This window comes from Ornithodoros turicata, chromosome 2 (genome assembly GCF_037126465.1).
Source record: "Ornithodoros turicata isolate Travis chromosome 2, ASM3712646v1, whole genome shotgun sequence".
Lineage (NCBI taxonomy): Eukaryota > Metazoa > Arthropoda > Arachnida > Ixodida > Argasidae > Ornithodoros > Ornithodoros turicata.
Genome location: NC_088202.1, coordinates 47,407,029 through 47,429,590, shown reverse-complemented (window position 1 = coordinate 47,429,590; position 22,562 = coordinate 47,407,029).

Below are 22,562 nucleotides of genomic sequence, written 5' to 3'. Positions count from 1 at the left end.
ACAGTTCCTTCATCCGGATGGTTCGTGTGACTGCTTGGGTCAAGCACTTTAAAAATAACGCCAAAAGAGCATCACAGAGCCAAACTAGACCACTGACCGCGAAGGAAATCGACGATGCTGAGAAGCACTGGATAAAAGCTGTTGAACGAGAAGTTTTTTGAGAAGAAATCAACAAGCTGCGGGCATCCGAGCCGTTGGACGGAAAATCTGCCATTCGCGGTTTCAGTCCGTATCTAGATGACGACAACGTACTTCGGGTAGGAGGACGTCTGCAATTTAGCGAGTCTGGGGAGTCAACCAAGCATCCCTTGCTTCTACCGGCCAACCATCCTTTCACTTCTTTGTTAATCGAGAAGGAACATCTCCGGCTGCTTCACGGCGGTATTTGCGATACGCTAGGGCAGTTACAGGAACGATTTTGGATAATCAGAGGACGTCAAACGGTAAAGATTATCAGGAGATGCTTAGCCTGTCGAAAGCAAGCGTGCAAGCCAGCATCTGCACCAGTAGCGCCTTTACCGGCTGACAGGGTTACCAAATGCAAGCCATTCGACGTGACTGGCGTTGACTTCGCCGGACCGCTTTTGTACCGAGAAAGACGACGTGACCAAAAGTGCTATATAGCGTTGTTCACATGTGCCGTAACACGCGCGGTACATCTTGAGCTTGTCACCTGCATGTCGACGGATGCTTTCCTGCGGGCATTGAGACGCTTCGTTTCTAGAAGAGGAACTCCGACGACGCTTTATTCCGATAATGCCACGACCTTTAAGCGAGCCGCGAAGGGCCTAAGGCTCACGGTCAAAATGGTGAAAAGCGAAACCGTTCAAGACTACTTTGCTAACCACAAGATACAATGGAAATACATTGCTGAGAGAGCCGCCTGGTGGGGAGGCTTCTGGGAGCGGCTGGTAAGAACGGTGAAAACAACGCTGCGGAAGGTGCTTGGACGAAGTAGCCTCCATTTCGAAGGACTGACAACAGTACTCAGCGAAGTTGAAGCAGTAGTCAATTCGTGACCCCTGGCCTTCACGTTCAGTGATGCTGGAGAGCCACAGCCGTTGACACCATCCCACTTTTTAATCGAACAAAAGCTGACAAGTCTTCCTTCACTGAACTCGGCCAAAAATATGTCATCCACACCAGAGGAACTGAAGCAACGGTGGAAGTATCAGGTCGCAGTGACTGAAATATTTTGGAATAGGTGGAGGAGAGAATATCTCCTAGAGTTAGCATCAGCGCATCGAGCACAACATGCGGACTGTCATCACTTGCGAGTTGAGGACATCGTGCTGCTTCATGACGAAAAGGTGCCAAGGCACATGTGTAAAGTGTGCAGAATAACCGAGACGTTTCCTGTGCGAGATGGCACGTTCCGATCTTGCAAGATAATGTTACCGAATGGCTTCGAACTGCGGCGGCCAGTTCAGACTGTATCTTCTCTCGAGTTGGTTGACTGATGATGAGCATCTGTTGCTCATTGCGGGGGAGATTGTTGGATTTTGTGTGTGTGTGTGTGGAAAACGTGTTGTAATAAAAGAAAACGACCGGGTAGGCGCGAGGCCTGCATGCGATTGTCACTTTTGCTTCGAAACCTGTTCGAGACAGTCTGGTTGTCTTCCGGGTCACTAGTAGTTCCCCGTTCGGGTAGAAGAATATTCCACAAGACCCTACTTGGCATCAGGAAGTGGGTCTGAGTACCTGCAAGGCAAGGTTGCAAACAGTTGTGGGTTTCTGAAAAGTGTAACTGTATCGTAACGTGGCATCAATTCATGATAAAATGACACTATAATACTATACTATTTGGATGAGTCACATTCTAGAGCGGAGATATTGCCTTATGCAGTCTACTGTTTTAGGCAGTGATAATTCAATACTGCTCTGAACAAGAAATATTATTTCATGCTAATAAGGCGGTACTATTTATGATCTGTGCCATAGATGGAACCCCATTCAAATTGAAGCACTTCTTATTGTGGGAAAAAGTTACCTCTAATTTGATCAACTGATTTTATTCGATAAATAAGATCAAATGCCCCTAGCTGAAATTAATTAAAACTTATTCTGCACCGATTTGTACCAGTGGGTGTGTTCCAAGTGCTCACATACAGCATTTTACGTTTCACGCAAATCTTAACTGCAAAAGCGGCATGCAGTACTACTGAGTGCGCAAGTTGGAACAATGTTTCTCGCATGGTTTGTGGCTGAGCCCTTGCTCATTTTATTGTTTTACGACGGGCCGTACATCTTAGCTGTCACACACGAATTCCGTGAAAGCGTCGTCGTAGAGTACCATATCTTCAAATCATTATAGTCCATTGAGGCTGCGAAAGAAATGTCATTTACCCCGGGCAATGGTATGCTGAGTAGTTGCCTTTGTTCAGTGGATATCGGCACGGCGTCAACTCAAACGCTTTCTTTTTTACTGAAATCCCTACGCGCATTCGCTTAATGTCAGTGGACTTGTAGACGTCGTCCGAAAAATGCGAAGAAGAGACGTGTAGTTTTTCTCGTAGGTCAGGGTTTGCACAGGAAATTTCAGCTTCCCACTTTCGCTTCGTCTCGCGGTCCCTCGGCTCGTGAAACACCTGTGGGTTAGCTGTTTGCGTCTTCATATAACCAGGACCGTAACACCGTGCACCGCCTGACATGATCACTTCGGAGCTTGCAGACGTGAAAGAAATGTCAGCGAATTTCCCATTATTCACAAGTGTCGAAAGCAGAGCACACGAACTTGGAGACAATAACAACTCGGCCAGCGCAGCCCTATGGTTCGCTTAGATAAATACGTCACGTTGATGTCTGATGGCTGTGATCTTTAAAATTCGTTTATTTAATATCTAAGCAGTTCCTAGTCATGAAAATTGGTCAAATAGACCAATGCACGATACCGAACATTATGGTATCAGTTTGATAGACCCGTTTCCGGATGCGACTGTCACTTTAATGACGAATTCGTCGTGCCGTACGACGTCGCTGAGGTCAAAGTGTTTCCCCCAGACACGTGTGTGAGGAAAATCAAAGCTGAACCGCCCACCCTCAATACGAGGCATGGCACTTCTCACGCTTGTCAGGATCCGCAGGAAACGCGAACATGGATACCTTGAGAGAACTGATGTTCTGACGCTGGAACAACATAGAAGGACAAATACATACAAAGCCTCAAATTACCTAAGAAATTAACGATGAAAGGTGGAAGTCACTGAAAAGGTGAAGATGTGGGTTCGAGTCCTACAGCTGGCTAACCTTTTCAGTGACTTCCACCTTTCATGGATACCTTGCTACCTCCCGAATATCCAGAGCGACATTTCATAACACACATGTTTCTGGCATGCTAGCAAACAGTTATCACGCGACAACAGCCGAAACACGTCCAGTGCAAGGGGAGACGCAGGCGTTTCCCTCCCAGGGTTCCGATGGCAGCGCCACCACGTGAGTGTTCCGGTCCCTGGGCAAAGCATACCGATACGGAGAAGCTGCGTGACCAGGAAGCTATCTTACGAATGCCAAACATGTTTCAATCATCAACTGGGTGCACACTGTTTGGTAGCATTGAGTACGCATGTCTGATACAAATACTATAATTGAGTAGGAGAGTGAATGAAGTATGTGAAACACATTTGATGTCACAATATTTCGTGCTCATAATTGTAATTGTAGAGAAGTATATGTCTCACCATGATATATGCCTTTTACTGCGGACTGTGGTTGGACAGAAAGAAACATAAAGACAAAACCTAAATGTATTAGCAGGACCTGATTGCACTCCGAATTATAAGCTTGAAAACACAACGTGAATCCGCCCCCCCCCCCAAAAAAAAAAAACGTCTAGGGGTGAGATTGATCCCGAAAGGTCAGGTACTCAACATAATTCAGGAGGACACACATGTATCCATACACACTACAGTGTTGTCCTTTGTGCATGCACTATACAGTCTCCAGTACATGCACTACATCTTCCCGTTTTCTAGATACACCACGACCACGCCATCAATCGACCACGGCTCATATTTTAATTACAGACCTGGTAAACACCTCCACAAAAAGTAGCCGCGTTGTGAAGAACGAGTAAGAACGAAATTTTACGACGCGATTCATAAGCGCTATTTCTCGTACTGTTATACTCTATCGAAGGGGCCTGCATGCAACAAAGATTTAGCATATGTGTATTGAGCTTTTCGCAGTTCGCACCTTTCGAAATATTTTGGACGATCCCACACTGTATCCATGCCATCGGAAACCGGAGAAACCAAGCAGCCGCACAACGCCGTTCACGTGCACATTTCACTGAAAACATTGACTATCCATGGTCTTACGTTATCGAAAGGGACATAAAGCAAGGGACATAAATATTCGAAGAGCTTGCACTATTTTTATCGTAATCCTAAGGCACCTAAACAAGTGTTCCTGTTACGTTTCACTCATCAGCCGTCCAATAACACGCTCCGAAAGCAAACATAGGGACGCCACGGCCATACCGGAATGAATGCCGCGCAATGCCGCAGGTCTCCTCCAGTCGGGGTTTTAAAATGCGCGCCCCGGCCAGCTAAGCTACCGGGGCAACAGTGAACACAAGGCATGTCGCGCCATCTCTATTTCGAGCGGAAATGAACGCCATACTTGCGCTCGCAGTTCACTCGGCAGATGGTACGATCCGCTCCACGATTCATCTTCACAAAAAGTCCCACGTGGAACGGATAGGGCCCCGTCGAGTGGGAGCACGCAACCTCACCGCATGCGCTATTTTGTGCCTTCACCCCCGTCTGCTATACAGATACCTAATTACGGAGCGTACCATGTGTCATCAATAAATTCCATTCCTTGTCCCTTCGCAGCACACGAGCACACACATACGTTATATAAGTTTATGTTTGACACCCTGTTGGAAATTCCTACTTGACTCGATATGGTATTATGACACCAGGTCCTACATGATGAAGGAACCTACATACAAATAGGATCCTGTTTAATTGTGGGTCCTACATGCAAATGCGATCCTACATATAAACAGGATCCTATTTGGTTGTGGGACCTACATGCAAATGCGATCCTACATATAAACAGGATCCTATTTGATTGCGGGACCTACGTTGGGTCCTACATGCAAATAGGTTCCTACATATACGCTAAAATGGCGGAATACCAAGTCTCTCGTGGTGATCCCGTATAATTTGTGCACCCTATTGTGCTGTGTATATTAGGAAATAACAAATCATGCAGCTTCTTTCTTTTTTTTTATTGATATCGTTCATCATCCCTCTGACATGTCTGTTGAACAATCACACTCTTGCCTGATGTACAGCGTCTTCAACACCTTTACAGATCACGCTAGATGATAGCTCTAAGATATATTTCTTGGAGGCACCTGAAACAATAAAGCGAATTAGGAAGCTAGATTTAACAAGGGATAATACATTATGTGTCACATAAAATGTGCCAAAACCCGTGCACAGGTTAACCAGACTTCCCACATATGCTGTTACTTGAGGTCCAAAGACAATTGTTTTGTTTGTTAGCAGCAAGATCAATTAACTATGACAACTGGGGCTACAGCAAGGGTGTCAGTAAGGCATTACCTGAACAGGGTGAAAACAATGCACGTTGAGGTATAATATCCGCGATTATTTACATTCTGTGCATATTTCTTCCACACTCGGGGAAAATATGCATGACTCAAGCTGAGTTATTATGAATTAATAACCAAAAAAGGAAGATTTGTATCTTTAGAGCACCGGTACCCTGTAGCAGGGCCGCTGAAGCATCACACATGATATCTTCAACCTGATGTTAATTGATGATACAGGTTAACCAACAGGGTAAGAGCACAAGATTACAAATGGAGGATAAGGCAATAGGTAACAATAGGGTAATAATCGCACTGAGCGGATAAAGTTATAGGAACCCACACGCTAGGAAGAATACCAAGCAAAAGGTGCACGAAACATGGCATTACATGCACACAACTAACCTTCCATTCACGAAATCCAACGGCTTTCGGTCTTCCAAGGTACACACACAGAAACAAGTGCAGATACCACTAGTAAGGCATGAAATACAGTCACAGCACTGCGGGGCACCAAAACCACCAAAACTACGACGAAAGACGCTTCCCGAACGAGAGCTCTCTGGACACACGTCCGAACGCTTCTAAGATTTCCCTTTCAAATGAGCTGGAGGCATTCCAAGCTCCAAGGTCGCGCCGCCTGTAACGGCTCTCCTCGTCTCCTCCATGCTCTCCTCGCGCTACATCCAGAAAGCAGAAAGTCGCGCGTACGGGCGACCAGCGCCATTGGAAAGAGGACGTTTTCCCCGTCAAAATAAGTCTTCAATCACATTTCTACGCCCACAAACAACCGATATCGAAAAAAATGCCCCCATCCCCATGTATAACGAGCCGCTGTTGCCATGTTGTCCTCACTCGAGAATGGAGAGAGATAGAAAGATCCCGCAAGTTTCTAGCCGTTCGGTGTTCGGAGTGCACGAATCCGTTAATAGGTGATTCAGATCTCCCGCAGGGTTCAAACCTAAAAACAGGGACGAAGGTTGCAGAAGGACCATGCATAACCTGTAGTAAATAGACGGGGGGTGACATAAAGGATCCTACATCAATTTGTATAGGATAAATAGGATCGCATACAACCTATTTGGCTTTTTTTCAACAGGGCAGTAACACACAAAATGGCTTTACAACGTTCTGAACCCAAGTATTTGCAGTAACAACTGTATTACCAATGGAGATCATGTTGAACATTGATTATTGTAAAACGTAGCACTTGCGTTTTCGCAACAAAATAATATTTCAGCCTAGTCATACGTCTTCCCAATAAATTTCCATGCGCTCAGAAAACTGCAAAACTATTTTCAAAATATCCAATAGATGTTCGAAGCAACAAAGCCAAAGCGTGTACGTGTGTGTCAACGCCACAACATTTGCCTCCGTAAAAGACGTAAAAACACGGGACATTATTGGGATTCACATACTGCAGCAGTGCAACTACTTAACATCTGGCACGTAAGAGTTAACATGGCTCGAGCCCTGTTTTGTTGGTCAAGCTACCGATCAGAATACCATGAAGAGGACAATGAGGACGACACGTGGCTGAGGTAAGGCTGGGTACACCGGCTGCGCGCTGACTTGGTAACGTAGCGGATGCAGCAGCAGTAGTATGGGGTGAACAAGTGTTCTGCAGTCCAACACGTTCCAGTGAGGGGCGGCGTCGGCTTCGCGGAGAAAGGGCGAGAGTACCGCAACCGGTACGTGACCACCAGCTCCGGTGGCGCAGCGGTAACGCGTGCGCTTGGAGACTGGGAGGTCCGCGGTTCGAATCCGCGGGCCGGCTGTGCCGTCTGGGGTTTTTCCTGGGTTTCCCTCAGATGTGTAATAGGCGTATGCCGGCACAGTTCCCCTGAAGTCGGCCCATGGACGCAGCTATCCTCCCCCCGAGCGGATTCCGCTCGGTCTTCCACTTCACCCTTTCCTCTCCTCCTCTCCACCACCTTTCCCTTCCCGAGAAACATGCCGCCTAATCAGGCAGGCAGACCTCTCGGGTTCCTCCCAAACGACACTCCTCCTCCCCTCCTCCTCCTCCTCGGTACGTGACCAGAAACCGGAAAGAGAGCTCACTATGCGTTCCCGGTTGAACGGTAGTCCTAGTGTACTTGTCCGTAAGTGAACAGTCGCCTACCCGCTCCAACAAGACAAGGGCTGATGAGGAAAGCCCGGTAGCAATGTTGTGTGATCTGGGTTCCTAACCGCTTTCTTAGGAGATGTGTGTGGTGCTGATTGTATAAATAGTCTTCCTGTCAGTGGACAACTGACATTTTCCTCCCGTCTATACTGAGCAATGTTGACCCAGAGCTTGGCTTTTGGATGCCATAAAACACTTCTCGCCAAGATGGTGCACTGTGACTCATGGACTGTGACTCAATGGAGCATTTACAGCTCAGTGTCATTACCACTTGAGGCAAGTTGACTCTCTCAGATACTGTCACTGCAGTCCTGTAGAAGACCCAGAGTATATTCTGTATCATTGCCCACACTACCAAGCTCTCTAAACTGCCATTTTCAGATCTCTCAATAATCTGAACTCCTTCCCCTCTCTCTAAAATTGCTTGGCCTATGGCAAAATGGAGCCCACGAATGCCTGCTCTCAAAGCTCTTTTGGCAATTTCGGACTCCATGGGACATTATTTCCTTACTTACACCACAAGCAGCTATGGGGTGGAGTATTGCCCCAGGCAATGAAGCTCCCTGTCCATCTCAAAATAAAGTTGATGAACAACATCTGCAACTTCAGCGAGGTGGTTTAAACCACTCTTATAACTACATGTTATATTGTCACGACGACAATGACGACTCATCTCACGCGCATTATCAGTCTGTCATTAAATCATTGCCATCGCTACGCTGTGCTGCCCGTATCATTTGGTGGAGGTGCTGGCTTGCTTCCCCTCAGACACCCCTACAAGACCATCTACGACCATCTACAAGACCTTCGTGTACTATTGCTGCGCCTCTGGCCCCAACGATGCTGTGATGGTCGTCGACGCCCCAGCCCGCCCAGATGACGCGACAGACCCGACGACGACGAGACCAGACCAGACCAGAGGATCCCCAGCCCCGTAGATAAACGACGTCCACGACAGCAGCATGACAAGGCATGGCAAGCGGACCGGAGGCACCGGGCTACTGCGGGCAGCACAGCGTCACCTCATCTTTCGTCCACTGACATCCACATCTACCTCCACGAACAATCCGAAATTCATCATCTCCCTCATCGCTCATCAACATTGACTCGTGCCCAGGAGGTCACGGTAGGGGGGGGGGGGGGTATTGTCACGACGACAATGACGACTCATGTCACGCGCATTGCCATTCTGTCATTAAATGATTGCCATCGCCACGCTGTGCTGCCCGTATCATTATAAACAAAATACAGAAACCGACACTGAAGATTTTTGTTGAAGTTTAATTTGTAGAAGCTTTCGCGTGGAGGTCCACGCTTCTTCAGCTCCTACCTGGGGAAGCGTGGACCTCCACGCGAAAGCTTCTACAAATTAAACTCAAACAAAAATCTTCAGTGTCAGTTTCTGTATTTTGTTTATGTGATCTACAGGACTTGACTCCCCTCTTCGTATACACTTCAACTACATGTTATGTGTAACCTAGGAATGGTGGTATGTGGGTGGAGTGGCTAGTTTGCCACAGTACCACAAATAGGAACACAAATGGCTGAAAAATCTGCTACAGAATCTGGGCCAAGACGATGAGCACTTGGAATCAACACAGTTTTTAGTACCATGCAGAGGAAGATAGAGTAGAGTACCCACAAATTTTGTACTACTTTTTCTGAGTTACTTGCAATTATGCTGCAGCTATAGGCAGCAGTTGAAATGCTACTCACAATTGCCAAAACTTCATGCTAGCACTCAATTCTTTTTACAAACTTTGGTTTGTGATGTGATGAATGTTTCGGTGATTTCCATAGGCCCGGTTTCACCAACTCTGGTTACCTGAACCAATATCAAGGGTTGAACTTGAATTCTTGAACTTAACAGACACTTATTTTTTTCCATCGGTGATGTGGTGAATATTTCAGTAATATCTCCTTTAGTGAAGCAGATAGTTTCATGACCGTTCATCTTAGTTCAGATGCTGAAAAGGTTGGTGAAACTGGGTCATTATGTAGCCTTTGTGTTCTGGTGCTCTGCAATGGTTTTTCGAGGGGTTCAAACTACAAAAAAATCTGAATAATAAAAAATTTCTTGGCATACCTACCTGCATACATGTCCCGGACAGCATGTAAGAAACTCAACAGAATATAAATGTCATGATGACATTGGTAGACGGACTGATACCGAAACAAATCGGAAGGGGAGGGCTGGGGCCCACGAATGGGCACTTGTTCGCTGCCTCCTCATGAAAGAAAAGTAGGACCGAAAGTCGCGTGCTCTCTCAGAGACCACCTAATCCCCTCAAGACGTGCCTTTTAGACGCGAACTCGTCCCCCCTAGATTTGAGAGTTGCTTAACTGTACCAAATTGGTGGCTCTGTTGAACAATGTGATGTCATTTGCTTTGATGATGAACAGTATGATGTCATTTGTACCGTTTCCAAGGCACTTTGTACAAGGGTTTTATATGCCGGCAGTGTACTGTCTGCGAAAGGTAGTTTTCGCGTCCACTTCAAGAAGACAATTTTTTTAAGAGGCTTAGAGGATGCGTAACTACTGTGTGATTTCCACTAAATATCAGAACAGAGGTGCACACCTAAATACCTGAAACCCTCAACTCAATTAATTGTAGAATCAAAATACATGGGAATATATTGAGGTTTGTCTTGTTCACAAAAGGTAACATTGCACAATCTGCAAAGTTCATCGGTAGTTGCCATGGCGTACATCAATCCTAAACACTGCAAAGCACTCATTGAGCATAGTCAGCCCGCGGTACGCAAAGTGAAAAGCGTCATTGCCCATTGTGAACATGGCCATGCAACAGTGCTTGCGGCTTCGCATTTCTCACTAGTTTCTTTCATCACTTTGTTATGAGATGACTAATGCTTTGCCAATTCAACACGAACATACTTTGTAACAACTACTTGGAACTTTGGAACAACTTTCTCCCGTAACATATCTCAGCAGATGGAGCATGCCATGTAGGTAACACAATTTTGGCACAGTATTTGCTTGATATGTCGAACAAGCAGAGATATCAAATCTTTGTGCTAAAATGGTGTGCTACGTGTCCGTGTGAAGACGAGTCGCTTAGATGTAATAGGTATAGCATCTCGATGTTGAATGCAAGAAGTTAATGTTTGACAACATATATGTCATGGGTTAAATAGAGCAGTATATCATACACATCAGAAGAATGCCAACACTTCCGTGCTTTAGCTTTACCTGTTATTCCAATGTTTACTCTCCCTTCTATTGGAATTATGTATTTCAGAATCATTTTTGTATTATTGAATTTTAATTTGGCAATCCTTTCACAGGTCTTGTGATAGACAGGTTAGCAATGTAAGCAGTGTTTATGTGCCTCTCACAACCTGCATATTTATGCAAAAATACTCCAAAAGCCGGGAAACGACATAACAAAATAACAAGGTTTACTCAGACGTTTCATCCGTCATGCGACGGACATCATCAGTGCCAAACTGAATGAGAGATTGCACAACCGGTCACTATTTAAGGAGATGGGAGTATTGTTCGGGGAGGGGCCACGGTTTTTGTTACAAACCGAGGGGTCACCGCGTATGTGCCAAGACTCTAGAAGGCTCCTGTGTCCCCATCTTTGTTCTCTCTTGTTATGTTAAGTTGGAGTTCTCTACTTTTTGGTCTGCATTTTTCTGTCTGAGGCTGTTTTTGTGACAAGAGGGCAAGGGTGCCGGCAACATGGCACATGTTCAGAAAAATGCAGAACCAGCGAGACACACACACAAAAAAAAAATTACAGCATAACACACTCCCAATCATTTTGTCATGTCCTTTTTGCTGTGTCGTCTGTTCTACATTTGTTATTATTTTTTTTTCGTGTGCGGTTTCTGGATTTTAAGCCCAAGAGCAGTTGCTGTAGAGGATGCTGAGAACATGTGAAGCATACATTTTCTCATTCCCACATTATGCTGTAAGCAGTGTGAAATACAAATCAAAAGGAATGTAATGAGGGACAACTTGTCACCAAGATTAGTGTGGGAACATCGCAAAGGAAAAATAATTCTAAACCATAATGGATTCCTATCCTATTTATTGGTACAGTATCAGATAAAAGTTATTCAACGTCCTCCCATTCGAAGCACTTGGCAAACACTGATTCTCAAGGGAAATAAAAGAGACGTCGGCAATGCGAGCTATGCATGGTCACTTCGATGGTCACTGTCGATGGCCCGAGCTCGCGAGGATGCGGCTGCATCTATGATCCATGCACGCGACGATGCTGTCACATAGCGAATAACTATTGTGTATTTGTCAAACGAGGAAATTAGAGGAATGTCCTAAAAACTTTTGGTGAAAACTGCGACGCTGTTCACAAGACAACAACTACCAATCGCTCCAACGGCCATTATACACTTGCACAAATTTTGTTCGCGCCACTCGGTTTGTTCAAAATTACAGCACAATTTCATGCGCGAGCGCCACCATACTGTCAGCAACTTCGTAATGCAACGCGCTCACGTTCTCATATTTTATTTTTTTTAGCTCTTACAAGTCCGAGCAAATTGTCTCGTCGCAGTTAAGTTGCATATTGCTACACTATTACATGTTCCAACAAATCTTTCCTTCGCATTGTGCTCTTCCGTTTCCGGCAACGGAATGCAAGGGCGGTTTCGTGAGGCGGTAGCACAGTGCAATAATGCAACTGCATGCTTCATTGCTTTAGCATTGGTTGCGTGCGCGTGAGGTATCTTCACGCCTTCTTCGCTCGTCGACCAATGATAGCTTGCAAAAGAAGTAATGCACACATTACTTCATTGAGAATAGCTCCCCAGAAAACGAGAACAGCTGATTGCTGATTTCATGGGCGCGGCCATGCGAGCCGACAAGGACAGTTCCACAGAGAAGCAATTTGAACGCGAATGTGGCGCTAGTGGTAGGCGCAACAATTTGCACTTCAAACGACGTAAAACACCAAAATGTGAGCAGCGAGGATGCTTGCTTGCTCATTTGTCATTATTTGGGCCTGTAATCCACATCAGGGTTCAGAAAGGCTGCTAAATGCCGATGGCCCGCACAAGAAAAATATGTTTGCAGTGTTTTTTGTCCCGTTGCAGTTCAAGCGAATATATCTTTTTTGTGCTTCCTTCCTCTCTTTTCTTTCTTTTTTTTTTTTTCTTCTTTATCGTTTTTTACTGTTGTCGGTTCGTTCTGGAGCCCTAGCTTGGAAAGCTGCTCCTGTTTAGTTTCGGTATAAATCGGAATGTGGGGGCAGGGGGAACAGTCCACCACTCCTCGAGTTTTCACGGTGCTGGCCCTGCCCCCCCCCCCCCCAATTTTCCCTCCGAGGACCTCTTTGTATATGCCGTACTTCTCAATCTCTAACTCCATGTCCGGCAGTGCTCTCCTTCAGGTTAGGTTAGGTTAGATTGGGTTAGGTTAGGGCTCGCTTCCCTTTGCCGACTTCCGAGTTAGTGCGAGCGAGGCATCTCCATAATGGAAAACCTGGAACGGTGCACTGCAAACAAATGTCTCCTCTGTGGATAATAATTTGAAGCATACAGATGAAGGATTCATCTCATATCTAAACCGATTGCCAGCAATTCTGCTCTTTCTGTTTCTCGAAAAAAGAACAGCTTCATAAAAAAAATACATCTTAGTGAATTATGGAAATTAGAATGCCAAAAATCCTTGCAGATAAGGTTTTCCTCCACTCGCATACGCGTAAGTGCGAAACTAATGTACACGTAGTCCTAGTTGTTTTATTTGTTTTATTTTAAAAAATATCTATTAAAAATGGCTACGAGCACGAAGTATGCCTTTGTGGTACCCCGTTTATTTTGTGTGTGTGTGTGTTTCAGCTTGGACAAATGTTTATAAAAAAGTCACGAGAGCACGTCATTTTCACAGTTGAGTTCTACGGGCGCCTATCTTTTCTGTGAAAGACTATAATGACTAATAACGATGATTAATCAATTAAATTCATTAATTAACTCTAATAAGGACGTCTTGAACAAAAGCGAGATACCTATATGGGAGACTGTCCTAGTTAAAATCCACACCACGTTTAAAAATTTTGAAACACGTACGTGTATTAAAATATCCATCCCTGAATTTTGACACGCAAATGGGCCAAACCCGAAACCGTGGCAACCTACGTTTGCGGGGGGGGGGGGGGGTCTTCACGGTACGGGATACTTCTGTGTGTCAACTGCGCTCGCTACTATATTGTCTTGGCTCGGAAACCGTATGTTTCTGGAACGTAGAGAGGGAAAAAGGAATCACAAAACACGAATATACTTCGAGTACTCTTCTCCTTAGGGAAGCGAGAGCTTCACTCTCGATATTGTTGCACCGACGACTGGCGCCACGTTCGAACTTACGTAAAATTGCTCCTCTGTTGAACTGTCCTTCTCGGCTCGCATGGCCGCGCCCATGAAATCAGCAATCAGCTGTTCTCTTTTTGTGGAGTGTGCACCAAAACTGTTTGTAGTTCAAGCTACAGGTACTTAATACGAGTGGAAGAGCTTCGGCAGTCTTCCTGTGGACTCGTGGGTGCATCAACAAAGATGGGCATAGCCTTCGGGATGGCTGTGTGTGTGACAGCCGGTGTCTTTCTGCGTCTGTTACGTCGCGAGACAACTGAGATCACCGTCTGTGCGCGCTCAGGAAGCTTGAAATCTGCCCTGATACATATACAGTAATATATACCTTCAATATACGCTGATACATATACGGTCAATAAATTGGGACTTGCTCCACTGCAATCTTTCCCGGAGTTCACAAGAGACATTGTTTGTGGATTTATGCCTTACATTTAATCTATCGCAGGTCCTTCCACATCCTACCCGAATAACTCATGCCACACAGTCAACCCTTGACTTGGTTTTAACCTCCCATCCTGAGCACATCACTTCTTTGCATGTCACTGATGGTCTCAGTGACCACAAGGCCATTTCCTTCGATATCTCTTCAAGTCGTCCAAACGTTCGTAAATTCAACGATCAAAACCATGTACGAGTACGCTCGAGCTAACTTCCAAGCCATCAACGAGGGTCTTGAAGCTCTGTATGAAAATTCCTTTCATGGCACCTCGCCTCACTCCATTGAGGATAACTGGTCCCTCTTTCGTGACAACATAAACTACCTTACCGAGTACCATGTTCCAAAGATAAGAGTGAAATCTTATTATCACAATCCTTGGTTCACGAAAAGTCTTAAAATCTTGCTAACCAAGAAAAAGCGTCTTGGCGACGACATACCAATGACTAATACCCCTGTCACACGGGCATTTTCGATCCTGCTCGACCGAACCTGCTTGAACCCAATGCAGATCGGATGGTGCTACACGGCCGCTTCCAAGCAGGATCGAACTTTGATCCTGCTTCACTGAAGACAGTTCCCATAACAGTATTGAGAATTTCAAGACGGCTCGACGGCTGCCATTTGCATCCTTACCCCGGTGAACTGTCATAACTTAAGACGGACATGCGCGCGAAGCTACAAATGATGCTTACATCGGTATACGATAAATTACCACTAATATCGCTGTTATATAGGAAACGCGAAATCAATGAGTTCCGTTTCTTCATTTGCCTATGCGCATCATTCAATGCGCATTGAAAGTGGCCGTGTAGCAGCGTCAAAACCCGAGCGTGCTCGGGAAGTTCGATGCAGATCGGATTCGAGAAGGATCGAAATGCCCGTGTGACAGGGGTATACATTTCACTACTGTGAACGGGAATACAGGCGCTCGATCAAGGAAGTGAGACATAAGTTCTTTACCATCGACCTCCCGTCTCTCTTGACGAATAAACCAAAACAATTTTGGAAAATTTTATCTCCGCCAAAATCCCACCATATCAGTCTACCTGGCACCCGCCGACAACGACTGCGCCAACGCTTTCGCTTCCTTGTTTTCATCCGTTTTCAACACCGATAACGGGTACACCCAAACTCCATTATCAGTAATCGCCTCCACACCTATGGTCCCCATTCATATCAGCACTCATGGCTTTTGTAAAATCATTGAGTCACTTAAGCTGTCGTCAAGTGCTGGTCCGGACTCTATTAACCCGAAGGTTCTATACAACACGAGATCTATATTTCCAGCAAGATTCTATGTTGTATATTTACTCAGTCACTCCAAGATTCTGCTTTACCGCAGGACTGGAAGACGGCGAAGATTGTCCCTATTCACAAATCAGGCAGCTGCCACATCGTTAATAACTACCGCCCCATTTCACTCACTTCTATAGTATGTAAAATTTTCGAACGCATAATCTTCTCCAACGTAGTTAAGTACCTTGAAAAAAAAAAAAAAGCTTCTTCTATCACTTGCAGCACGGGTTTCGACAGCTCTTTTCGTGTGAAACTCAAGTAGCCAGTTTTGTTCACGACATCTTCCTCCACGCGAACAATAATCATCAGACTGACGCCGCTTTCTTAGACTTTCGCAAGGCCTTCGATATGGTGCCGCACTCTAAGCTTCTATACAAACTATATTTGCTTAACCTCGACCCGTATGTCGTCCGTTGGATAGCTCAATTTCTGACTAATCGTACGTTATTTGTTACTTGCAACAACCACCTATCCCCAAATGTACCTGTGCTTTCTGGTGTCCCTCAGCCCAAGCAGCACAATGTACTGAAAGTCGAGTGCAATAGGGGTGGACGATATGTGTCTTATCAATGTTCTTTAGTTTCATCAGTCTGTTCAAGGCCTTCCACCTACCCGTCCACCCCTATTGCACCCGACTTTCAGTACATTTTGCTGCTTGGGAGGGTTCAGTCCTCGGCCCTCTCCTTTTCCTTATCTATATAAATGACCTTCGTTCAGGCATATCTTCCACGATTCGTCTCTTTGCTGACGACTGTGTAGTGTACAGGCAAATCATCTCTCCTTCTGACCAACTAACATTACAAAGCGACCTTTCACTAATCCGGCGTTGGTGCAATGAGTGGCAAATGCCTCTGAACATTGCAAAGTGTCGCATTTTGTCGTTTTCACGAAGACGGGTCTCCTGTCTTCCTCCCTTCCCCTTCACTCTGAGTGATATCCCATTAACCCGAGCAGATTCTTACAAATATCGTGGAATCCACCTTTCCTCCAACCTAACTTGGAACGAGTACATCCACCACACAATAACTAACGCTTGGCGCTCCCTAGGCTTTGTTAGACGCACCCTTAGGTTGGCGCCCTCCATCTTAAGCTCCTGACTTTCACGACTGTACGAAGCAAGCTGAAATATGCATCACCTATTTGGGACCCTCCCCCAAAGTATCTCTGCGACGCCATAGAAGCCATCCAGAATCAAGCTGCCCGTTTCATTTCCAACGACTACTAATTCAATACCTCTGTAACCGCATTAAAATCAAATCTTGATTTCGGCTCACTCGAACATCGTCGCCGTCTTGCCAAGTTGGCCTTCTTCCATAGGTTCTTTTCATCTTGCCACCGCACCAATCGCCCATCACCCGCCCGAGTGTCATTTTTCCTCGCATCGACCACACTAATAAGGTCACACGCTTTCATTGTAATACCAATGCATTATCCAGGTCATTCTTTTGTTCAACTGCCATCGAATGGAACAACCTCCCATAACCTCTGGCAACTGTTATCGAGCATACAGTATTTTGTAACACCCTCTCCCGTTTACTCCACCCAAAAGACCACCATGCTTGCATGTCATCTCCTCCCTCTTATCATATTTGTTAATTATCTGTACTTATGTGAACGAACTCCCTGTTTCATGCTTTAATACTTGTTTTCATATAAGTTTGTACTGTCGTCGTTTCTTTAGTTTCCTGTTTACTTACTGCTAATTGTGTTGTTCTTTATTGCTTGCTTGTTTGTTTCTATCAAGTTGCTGTAAATGATTTTTACGCTCCAGTTCCCACCCCCCATGTAATGTCCTCTGGACCCTTGGGGTTCTCGAAATAAATAAATAAATAAATAAATAAATACGAATGTTATACTAGTGCGCGCAAGTAGCGTCTGGTGGAGGTCCAGGGTCTCGTCATGATACAGTGAGGAATGCTGCGACACACTTGATTGAAAGCATTGCCTGCGAGTTAGCTCGTTTCCCGAATGATTGTGCGCTGAACTGAACTTGCATTTTGTAACACAACTTCAATATAATGCAGTCGTAGAGAGATAGTTTCCTTGGTTTTGTGGCATATTGCGCTCACTTTATCTGCTTTCTCTTGGGCCCCGTTTGGGCTATCGCGGCCTCAATGGGGGTCCTGACACATGGTTTGGGAAACACTGAGGCATACTGTATATTGTCACATGTGACATGTTGTAGTGTGCTGAAGCCAGCTTCACTGTTGTATTGCTTCTTCGCATGGTTACTTCTTCAGCGTTACTTGGATGAGCAATGCGGGGAATGAGTAAATGTATGCCTTGCATGTTCTGGATGTTCTCTAATTGCTGACCCCTGCTGTTGGGCTAAAATCCAGCAACTACACAAAAAGATTAACAAAACAAATGCAGAGCAGGAGACAGAAATAAGGACACAATGACATGACTGAGATCATGATATGCTGTCATTTTTTTCTGTGTCTCTGGTTCTACATCTTATGAACATGTGTCACATTGCCAGTACCCTTTCCCTCTAGCTACGAAGAGAGCCTCTCAGTAATAAAAATGCAGGTTGTCAAATGCGCGTAAACAGTGCTTACATTTTTTGGGGTCTTCGCTCATCTAATGTTTATGGCAGAAAATGCTCCTCTAGTTCACATGGCATACTGAATATGAGTGTGCTCCACAGCCACAAACTACATTGTAAATTAGCTCAGCAGTATGTTTATCGGCACACATGAAATTACCCTTCATAAGTGGATCATGCAAGCTCATTGATTCTGATGCTAATTGCTCATGAAATAACGTGGGGTGGGGTGAAAGACACTGGAATCACATGTTGCGTCACTAGCAGTGCCGTACTCACTGAGCAGTGACATCACAAGCAGATATTTTTCACTGAAGTCTGCAACTCAACGATGTAATTCACATCTTGATTGCAGAAAAAGTAAGCACATGTTTGTTATTACTTGGAATACAGTTGAAACTTGTTAATGTGACGACGGTCATTCTCGTTGATTTTGGCAATGAAACCAATTTAGGATTTAAAAAAAACACCTACCAAGGTGTAAGCTATGAAAAGTAGTAAATTGAGTGAGGCATTTTAAATTGCCTTTTTTCCTTTATATTTTCAATGCTGACATACATCAGCTTGTGTAACTGTCAATCTGGGCTGTTCCAGCCAAAACCAGCCGGAGATGTAGCTTGACTCTCTTAAATATCACTGAAAAAAATTGTGTGCATTTTTTAGACGATGCATATATCGAATGTAAATCATCTTTTTATTTTCTTGAACAATGCGGGTACATTAAACTGTGCCGAAATATGAAGTTGTCCCTTACGAGCTTCCTTCTGACATCTACATATACATCATTTGTGCGTTTTCCTTGCCTGGAGTTAGAGGGGAAGCACGGGTCTGCCATCCCAAAGGGCATGTAGAACGAGAATAAATCTGGTGACGTGGTGAGAACTCAAGAACGGAGCACATTTTGGGTCAAGTTTACGATAAATTTCTGACAAATTAGCATTCTTGAAGGAGCCCTTGATTATTTATGGTTGTAACTGATTGCTTGTGATTAGCTTCACATAAAAATATCAAGCTGATCTATATTCATTGTTTAACCAAGTGTTTGAGAATATCAAGCACTTGCAAGAAATTACTTTTTTTTTCAGATAGTATATTCACATATAGGTCGTCTAAAAGAAATCTTCCCTTATTTGTATAACTAGTCCTCTCCGGAAACATATTGAAAATCTACAGGTTTATTTTTCTTTAAAAAAATTGTCGACATAATGTGCTGCAGCTTGTTCGTCAGAGGCCATCTAGGAAGCAAAAAAAAAAAAAAAAAAGAAGATGCCTTTGCGGCTGTCTCCTGCGAAAATCGACACTCATGCTTTTCCATTTTGAGAACCTACAGGTGTATTTGTTCTTACGCAAGAAAAATCTTTCGTCAGCTCATTCATATCCCATCTGTATGACGCTATAGTACGCTTTGAACAAATTTTGCATTCAACTGTTCTGCCCAATGCTACAGATTAATTGCAGTCGCTGCTTCATAGCAGCTTTGTCAACATTTATGATTGTTTTCACATACCTGAAGTCATCTGGAAAGTGAACAAATCTCATCATTTCAAGGGCATACCCTCTCCTATAGCATGTTCAGAATCTGCTGGCATGTGTTTTCTGTAGATCTTATAGCACCAGCTGACCATATTGGCTCAGATCATGTCAGAATGCGACATAACAGCTTTTGGAAACAATTTATTATGATCTCGTGTGCCCTTCATCCACAACAGAAAAAAAAGCCCACAGTCTTTCTTTCAGTGGAAATAGGTGTTTTTTGCTGCATTAACAGAAGGTGGCTCAAAGTAATAGCACCTCCTTGTCGCCTGGGTGGAGCATGCCTCACCGCGCTTTATGTCAAGTAATTTCTTCTCCAACCTCTCTCTGTGGCTATTTGGCAGTGAGCCACAACGTATGCAGTCTTCAAGCTTTCTTTCACCCGGAAGAACAGCTTACAGCTCTGCAGGCATCAGAATATCTGCATAGGGGGCTGCAATCTAGCCCTATAGGTGCCAACGTTTTAAATGGTACTGCGAACACAGTCATACTACCCTTTATCACTGCACAAAGCAATTATATCAAAGTCATGCTTGGGGAGGCAAAGCCATGCTTGCCAAAGCCAAAGAGGCAAAGTGATGCTTATGGAGGGTTTTATTATGCCCTGCTGCTCAGCGTATGGCTTCTGTTTTTAGCTGGAACAAACCAATAAAAAAAAATCAGAGGAAAGAAATATGCCACCTTCAGTTGCCATCGACCAAGCAAACTAAGTCAGTAATGGTGGTTGTTATTCACTCTGCTATGTGATTGTGTTCATGTTAATTCACCTGTTTGGTACTGTGGTACAGGCCCTGACAAAAGTTTACGGAACACTGGAGTGGTGTATATAGTCATCTGAGCGACACGGTTGCTGCAAACAGGAGCAGATTGACCGGGTACGCGACGCACCTCTCAATAAGTGTGTTCACTCCCGTTCGCCGCTAGGGTGTCGCTGAGATCAAGAAATACGTCGCTCTGGTCTTCCGTAAACTTTTGTCGGGATCTGTACCAGCTAGCTTCCTTGTAGTGTAACATATATGTGACCGCATAGAGGACAAAGAGGAGGAATTAGCTAGTCTGGCGTAGGAGCTGGCATAGCTGGTCAAAAAGAAAATGTGGGCCATACATCACATAAAACACAAATACCAGTATATTTTCAGCAACCACTGGTTAATTTCTAGTAGGTGCGATGCATATAGCGTGTTCACGGACTGACTTTTTTAGTCTTAGAGAAATCATATTTTTGCAGTTATAAGGGATGACGTCATGTTCTACATCCGAAGTGGATGTATAATTAGGTCTCATTTAATTATTGGAAATAGAAGGTCGGTGCAAATGCAACGTCGGTTTCCCTATGTGCCGCTATAGTTTTCAAAAGTATGCTCGTGACCATTTAGTGCGAGGACATGGCCCCGAAATAATGGTTGTGTGAGAGTAAGTCTCGGAGCGTTCTTTGTGCCTTTTCACTTGAACGTGACGAAGAAACAACGCTGCAGAACCGCAGGCAGCACATTTAATGTAATGTCGCGCAGGATGCAAGTTTTACAGCGATTTCATATTTCAGCACAATATTTATAAGCTGTAAAAATAGGTGAAAGGGTACCATACAATGAAGTAGCTGGTACCGTAAATTGTATACCTCTTCTTGGCGTTGGTGCTTGGCATAAAGAGTGACCTGCTAATAAACGTACTTGGGGATTTCTGAATGTGAAGAGCATAGGAGACAAAGGAAGGCAAACAAATACAACAGAGGGTGCCATTCATTTCTCGCACTTCTGATTTCAGTTACTTATTGCGCTTGGTTTTCTTCAGTTCCGACATTTGAGAACCAGAATTTGCACTGTATATCCACGCGAATAAAAAAGATGCAAACATTTCTGTGAGAAAATTTCATGGTTTTTAAGACCTTGAAAGTGCTTGAAGTATTATGTCTACATACATACTCGTACTGTAGTGACTATTCCTGGTGTGCTTGATCAAAAGGCTGCACTACCATATCCACTGCTGAAACAGTACTGTCTGCCTCTGACGGAGAGTCATCTTGTTAGGACCGCAATTATCACAGATGGGTCGACGTCAACGTCTGGGTCTTCGTCAGAATTTGTTGTGCCACAGCACAGGAGAGGAGGAATGGCATGGCTTTCCCACAGAACATCGTCGACAACAGCGAAATTCGTAGCCATGCAGCTGGCAATGCAGTATGTATAGCCACACGCCAGGTGCCGGCGCAATGGGTCATATATTGCGATTCAAAGGCCGGTCTCCAAGCCACACCATCATTCTTGGGAAGTGGCCGTATGGCGCCAATAGTACGGGACATTCTCATCGCATACAAGAAAGCAGTAGATACTGACTACGACATACTGCTTCAGTGGATTCTTGGACATATTGCCATACAGGATAATGGATGTGCAGATGAAAAAGCAGATATAGCGCACCTATAATCAGCAGAACACCCCGTGACATATTACAGGTCAGGTGTGAAAGACCTGTAGAAATTGCTGACAGAAGACATATGCAGAAGGCAATGGTGACAAGTCGACAGTCTTTCATACTTGCTTCATCAGATTGACCCGAGTTGAAATTCCGTATTCCGTCCAGCATACCGAAACCTATGCAAACAAAATCGTTTTCGCCTTATCGTTCCGCACTCTTAAAAAAAGGGTGTACTTTAACTCATTTTTTTTGCCACATATATAACACCCTTTTGGAGAGTACAATTACGC